We start from the raw sequence: 6779 nt of genomic DNA, 5'->3' as shown, positions 1-6779 counted from the left end.
TACAGATGGATATACCCAAAACAGACATTATTAGTGTGTTGTTATATATGTACATATTTCTGAATGACGACAGGAACGAGTGATATTTTAATTCCTTTTAAAAAAATTCTGTTAAAAACAGATTATTTTAGGTGTTACCTCAATCCTTAAGAATTATTAGTAGAAAGGGGAAACACTATTTTAGGGAACTTAAGGAATTGAACTTGACTGTTTTTACATGAAATATGAAAGAAAAGTCAACCTTTTTCTTTTGGAATTCTATATTCTAAAATAGTGTCTAGAGGTTATAATGCAATGAAGTGGTGATCAGAATACCACCGTGGGAAAGCCACATCTATTTCCCAATGTTGCAGTATCAGCATTCAGTGAATCTCAACAGAGGAGCGAGCTATCCTTTACTTTTTCAAATGCTGACTTTTCAGTGGACAATCCGGGTATACAGGTATATAATGAAAACTTGAACACAGAATGACTGATTCCTTCACCCATAAAAGTAACAAAGTCTTTTTGCTGTAAAGGATCTTAGAATTAAGGTATATATGGCAGATATGATTGAGAAACAACTTATTAAATATAATACAAGCTTCTGTAAATTCTTAAATGCCAAAAGGGCATAAATTTAAAAACATGTGCTAGCAATTACTACTCCACTATCCCTTAGCCATACAGCAAAGAAGAAAAGGATGAACAAAGACCAGTTTGTTTAGACAGGGAAACAGGGAAAGGTTAGAGAACATTAGCAAATGGCCCATATATTATCAGAGTATTTCCTTTTTGGCACCCAAGGGAAGTTCAGGATGCAATACTTTTATATCCTCAAAGCATCTAATACAAGTTGCAATTATCACAATATTCTAGGGCAAGGTTTAATATTTCAGAATAAGAAAAATTTGAGCATTACTATGTCTAGTACTTTGAACACAAAAGCAAAGAATCTGCCCCTCAAGAGGTGACAGAAAGTGGGGAGAAAGACTAGTATTCAGGACTCATCAATTACCCATTTTTCTAAGTCAGCTTTGTCATTCACTGCTCCAAGTATTTAGCCAGATCCCTCAAACTTAGGTTGTATCCTTCTTATGTGCTTCTCTCTACACTTGTTTCAAAGCAATGACCACAATGTATCATAATTAATGTATACGAACCCTCTACTAGACTCTAATCTCTGAAGGCAGAGAATGTCTATTCTATCCACCACCCCCAGCACAAGGCCTAAAACACAGTGTTTGTTAATGCAAAGACGAGGCCATTTATTAAGTGAAATGTGAAGTTTCAAAACAATCTTTTAGAAAAATAAGTAAGTCTACAAGTTCAAGGCTATATTTATATACCATTATCTCTGGAGTGCAGAATGGAAGATTTTCAGAGTTTTGTGTTGTACAAGTTTACTTTTTTTTTTTGAATTTACTTTTATATCATAGTTAGAAAATAGTAAAACTTTTCCTTTTAGGGGAAAAAAACTGATAGATTTCCTCCCTTGTGTTTCTCATCTACCACATCCAATGCCCTTTTCTTCTAAACCACAGCTTCATTCTCTTAGGACTGCTTAATTAATTCCCCCTTTTGGTGCCAGCTGAGAAACAATTTGGGGTTAAGCAGAAAAGCAGTATGTTAGAAACATTAGCATTATTTCCTCCAAGTCAGGCTTAGATATGGAAAAGGAGTACTTCACCCCAAGTGAGAATAATTTCTATAACAGGAAAATCCAGAATCGGATACTACTCCAGGTTACTTATAAAATAACAATTACTTGTTAATTGTAACATTTAGTTAATTTTTAAGGTTCCCTATTACCAGGCTATAGCAAAATGCTTGTCATTTTCTAAACCTAAATTTATACTTCTCAATACCAAAGACAAAATAATGTAATTTTTCAATGAGGCCAGATTCAGTAATTACTTGAAATATTTTAATGCTGCTTTTTAGTGTTAGCCAAGAAAACCACCTGACACTTTACTATCACTATGAATCTTATTCATATTTTAAGTATTATCATTAATTTTTCTTTCCAGTAGTCTTTTCCTCATTCATTTAAAAAATCAAACTATTTGCACATTATTTCCAATTATGATTTTTATTACAACCTGCTTTTTATGCAACACCACTTTAGAGCACAAAACGGGCTTCAGAATCCACAAGTGTCCACCTAGAAAGCCCTACAAAGTATTCTCTTGGAAAGACCTCCAAGTGCTTTTGCTTCAGAATAAATCACAAGTTTCCCACAATAAATGCAGGTATTACTTGCTTTTGTTCAGCTAACACCATAAATCTGCTCTAAACTAATTATTTCTCCATGATAGTACCTAAGACAGAAAACTCTCATATTTTTATTGAAAATTTTCTACACACCTGCCACAGGACCACCATAAAGAAACCTACTCAAGTTTTAGGTCTTTGCTTAATGAATGGTAATTAAGCAGATTTTTAAGAATAAAGAACATAAGCTTCTGGGAAATGCCCAGTAACACGGTCCTAACTCCACCTACTTCTTTACTTCTTCCATTACTTTCAAGCATGAACTTTTTATTCCAACCAAGCCTATCTTCCTTCTTTGCTGTCCTCTAAGTAGGCCTGCTCCTCTTCTGTTCCATTTAATATCACTAGGCTTCTCAGGTTCTCAAAACTTAAAAGACCCCTTAGCAGCTCAGTCATCAGGTAACGTCAGCTCAGCTCCCAATCACTCTATTATTTCTAGCATTCCCACTGCTTCTACTACCTCAAATTCATGTAAATCTAGGTTTGGCACTCACACCATTTCCCTCTAAGTGATCCTACATACCAGTGCCAAAGTAATCTCAAAACGTACTATAGCGTGGCAGTCCCATCACAGCAGGCCCATCAGGATCCTCTTTTCCAGCCTCACCCACGTCACATCACAACCCTTTTGTGTAGGCTTCATGACCTCGCTTCTTCCTCCTGCACTCTGTAATGCCCTATTGTGCTCCCTTTTCTACAGGTTCAGATCATTCTTTTCCCGGTCTAAACTCCTTCATTAAGTCTTCCCTAGTAATTCCTTTCTCTCAAATGTCCTCCACAGCCAGGCCCCAGGAAAAAAGTAACCTCTCCCTTCTCAAATCCTCTTGCCACTCTGACCCCTTTCAATAGCTGAACATACACATTTGTATCTTTCCAGGAAAGAGAACACTAAGGGATGAAGGTAACTCTATTTCGCATTTTCTTCCTAGTAGTCTCTTGGAATAAGACACCAAAATACCAAGTGAGATGTTCAGTCTCAACTCCAGGCCTATTCTTACTCTGCTCCTTCATTTTGAACTGCTGGGCTTTTCTCTCCCTTAGCCTGTATATTTAAGCTAACCCACTCTTCAAGGTACAACCTAACAAAATACTGCAGTCCAAAACAATCTCCTTTCTCTAGTGATATATAGAGCACCTATTTGGATACCTGTAGTCATCTTTTCCAATGTTGTTTCTCATGTTTATGACCTACCTCCCCAAACTGTGCCATTCTCTATACCTCTTAAACCCCTCCTTAATCAACATCCATCTTTGAACTTATTTATACTGTTTCTTATCCTATTTTTGCCAGTCAAAAGCTGACCCTCCTTCAAAGCCAAATCCAAATAGTAAGTCAGTAAGTCTTTCTCGAATGTCTCTCCAGGTTCCTATGGAACTTTGACAAAATTCCATAGTACTTACCACATTTCACCTTAAATTTAGCTGTATTTATGTCTGTGCCCTTCATAACTTAAGAATTCAGACCAGGGCTCCTAGTATTTCATCTCTCTTCACAGCAACTTGTAGGTATTCCAAGAATGAGTGTTGCATTTGAATAAACAATAGCACAAAACGGCTTGCAACACCATTTTAAGGAACTGAAACATACCAAAAAAAAAAAAATCCTGTAATCATACTCAAGTGGGTTGAACTGTATCTCCCCCTTCCCCAACCAATGTCCAAGTCCCAACTCAAGTACCTGTGAATGGACCTTATTTAGAAATAGGGTCTTTGCAGATGTAATTAAGTTAAAGATCTTGAGATGGTATTATCCTGGCTTTAGGGTGGTCCCTTAATTCAATAACTGCCACCTTTATGAAGAAGAGATTTGACAGAGGGTAAAGCTATAATATTGGAAGCAGGAAATGGAGTGATGTATCTACAGCCTACAATTGCTGGCTACTATCCAGAAGGAATCAACCTTGCCACTACCTTGATTTCAGACTTCTAGCCTCTAGAACTGTGAGAGAGAAACTGCTGTTGCTTTATGCTACCAAGTTTGTGGTAAACTGTCAAGGCAGCCCTAGGAAACGAATACAAACACCTCAGTAGAATAGTTTAAACATCCAGAAAAATAAACTTTGTTTTTATTTTCAAAGAACAATAATGAGGTTCTTAGGAAATAGATTTGAGTTTTATATTACTAAAACTATATTTTACCTAAATTTATGAAATGAATTTTATTTGTAAATAAGTAGTGGCTTATCTTAAACTGAGTTCAGTGCAACCTCTCAATTTAAATGTCCTGTGTTAAAGATACAATTTTAAAAGATATAAAACCAAAGTTATTCTCATATATGCTATAATAAAAAAAATCATGCTATTATCAACAGCAAATAATCATGATGAATAGATGTTCTATTTTATCATGGTATTTTCACTGCATTATAAATCTTAATGTTCTTAATAGTGAAGTTTCACATTTTCAACCTAACTTCGTATTAGGTATGGATCAATACTGTTTATTCTCTATTAAAAAAATTTAACCCAGCACTTCCCTTTTAACTCTGCCATGTTTCGAAGTTATCCAACTTTTACTTTTTTAAGTCAGTGTGCTTAAGGAACACAAAATTAATTTCAGTGAGCCTAAACCAACTATAAAGCCCTCAGATTCCAAATATATGTATGACTGTGTATTTTGCTAATTTTGCTTATCTAAGACACTGGCATCTTCCATTAGCAGATTTAAAATCTAGCATAACAACATGGCTGACAGCATATATATTTTATGTAGGAAGGGCCCCCAAATAAATGTAAATTGTATTTTAAAGAGCATGGGCCTTTATATTAAGTACTACCTTCTAGGTACAAACTTAGTTTTAAAATATTTTCAGGTATGCCTGGGTGGCTCAGTCAGTTAAGCATCTGCCTTCGGCTCAGGTCATGATCCCAGGGTCCTGGGATCAAGTTCCACATCGGGCTCCTTGCTCAGGGCGGAGTCTGCTTGTCCCTCTGCCTCTGCCTGCTGCTCCCCCTGCTTGTGCTCAACTCGCTCGCTCTCTCTGACAAGTAAATAAAATCTTCAAAAAAATTTTAAAAAAAGTATTTTCAAACTTTTGAAAATCATTTCAAAAATATTTTTTAAAAAATCAAGAGTTTAGTCCCACTGAAACGTTTTAAATTATACCTTCCACACAAAAAAACTAACAAGCATAGGTAACCTAAAATTTTACCCATTTTCCTGACTTCAGCCAAGTTCATAAAACAAACCAAATTTAGTCTTTCTGCCCACAGGTCCTGTCCCCATGCTTTAATAAAACCACCTTTTTGCACCAAAAACAGACAAAAAATAAGTTTAGTTGGCAAACATTAGTTTACATGAATTTGTTGAAACACCTATTTTCTTAGAAATTACGCTCCTCTGAACCTTGACATTTTAATTGCAGTCAACTTCAGCACTTGAAACACCAAAAAGTTAAATTACTAGTATCAATTCTTACACTCATTTAACCTATAAAGTTATGGAAATTAGTAATTATTGCTCTGATTGAAATACCATCTCTTCTCTGTTCCTTTAAGCTACTTTATGACTATGTATGTGCACGTAATAAAGCCATGTCAATTTGCCATCCTTATATGACAAGTCCACACTAAACAAGACACTATTTTCTCTTTTCCATAATGCAAAGAGAGCATAAGCCATTGAATCTAACACCTACTGGAGAAGAAAAGCCACCTGGCTCAACTATGAGCCATGGAGGCACAGTTTTGGTTCCAATATTCCTGTTTATCACCAAATCTCTTCCAGAATCCAAGAGCAGATTTGTAACTGGTCCAATGATATTGCAATTTTGCTTTTTATCTTACTCCACTTACTAGTTAATAGAAAACAATGGTGCTGTTTTCCAAGAAGTTATCTTAAGGCACAAAATAATCAACCTACATTAGTCTTATCTCACTCCGCTGTCAGATTTCTAAAAATCTCAACCACTTACACATTATAAAATAGGAAGCAAGAAAAACAAAATGAGAGATTCTTTTAAGTAATGAATATTTAAAAAGCCAGCTACTTTTTCAAAGGAAATCACTCTTGAAAACTCACTCAAGAATCTAAAAAAAAAAATCAGAAGTTGGGTAAAATGAAGTTTAAAATTTTATTTATGTGGTTATCTCTTTGTCCCAGAAAACCTTGCTTAATTTTTTTCCATTCTACAGCAAATTAATGTTTAGAAGCTAGGTGGGAGAAAGGAAAGGGAGAAAGCCACTCTATGCACTGTAAATAAATGTGGTTTATTAACATGGGTACTGCCACAGAAGATGCATGTAAAGCAGACAAGAATAATATAAAAGCACCACCTAGCCTAAGTCATTAAGAGTAATGACTGATTTGGGGTGCCTGGGTGGCTCAGTTGTTAAGCATCTGTCTTCAGCTCAGGTCATGATCCTAGGGTCCTGGGATCGAGCCCCGCATCAGGCTCCCTGCTCGGCGGGAAGCCTGCTTCTCCCCCTCTCCCCCTCCTTGTGTTCCCTCTCTCGCTGTCTCTCTGTCAAATAAATAAATAAAATCTTTAAAAAAAAAAAAAAGAGTAATGACTGATTCCCCTACC

This window comes from Zalophus californianus, chromosome 4 (assembly GCF_009762305.2).
Source record: "Zalophus californianus isolate mZalCal1 chromosome 4, mZalCal1.pri.v2, whole genome shotgun sequence".
NCBI classification, from domain to species: Eukaryota; Metazoa; Chordata; class Mammalia; order Carnivora; family Otariidae; genus Zalophus; species Zalophus californianus.
The sequence above is the reverse complement of the archived record's forward strand: the minus strand, read 5'-3'. Positions refer to the sequence as shown.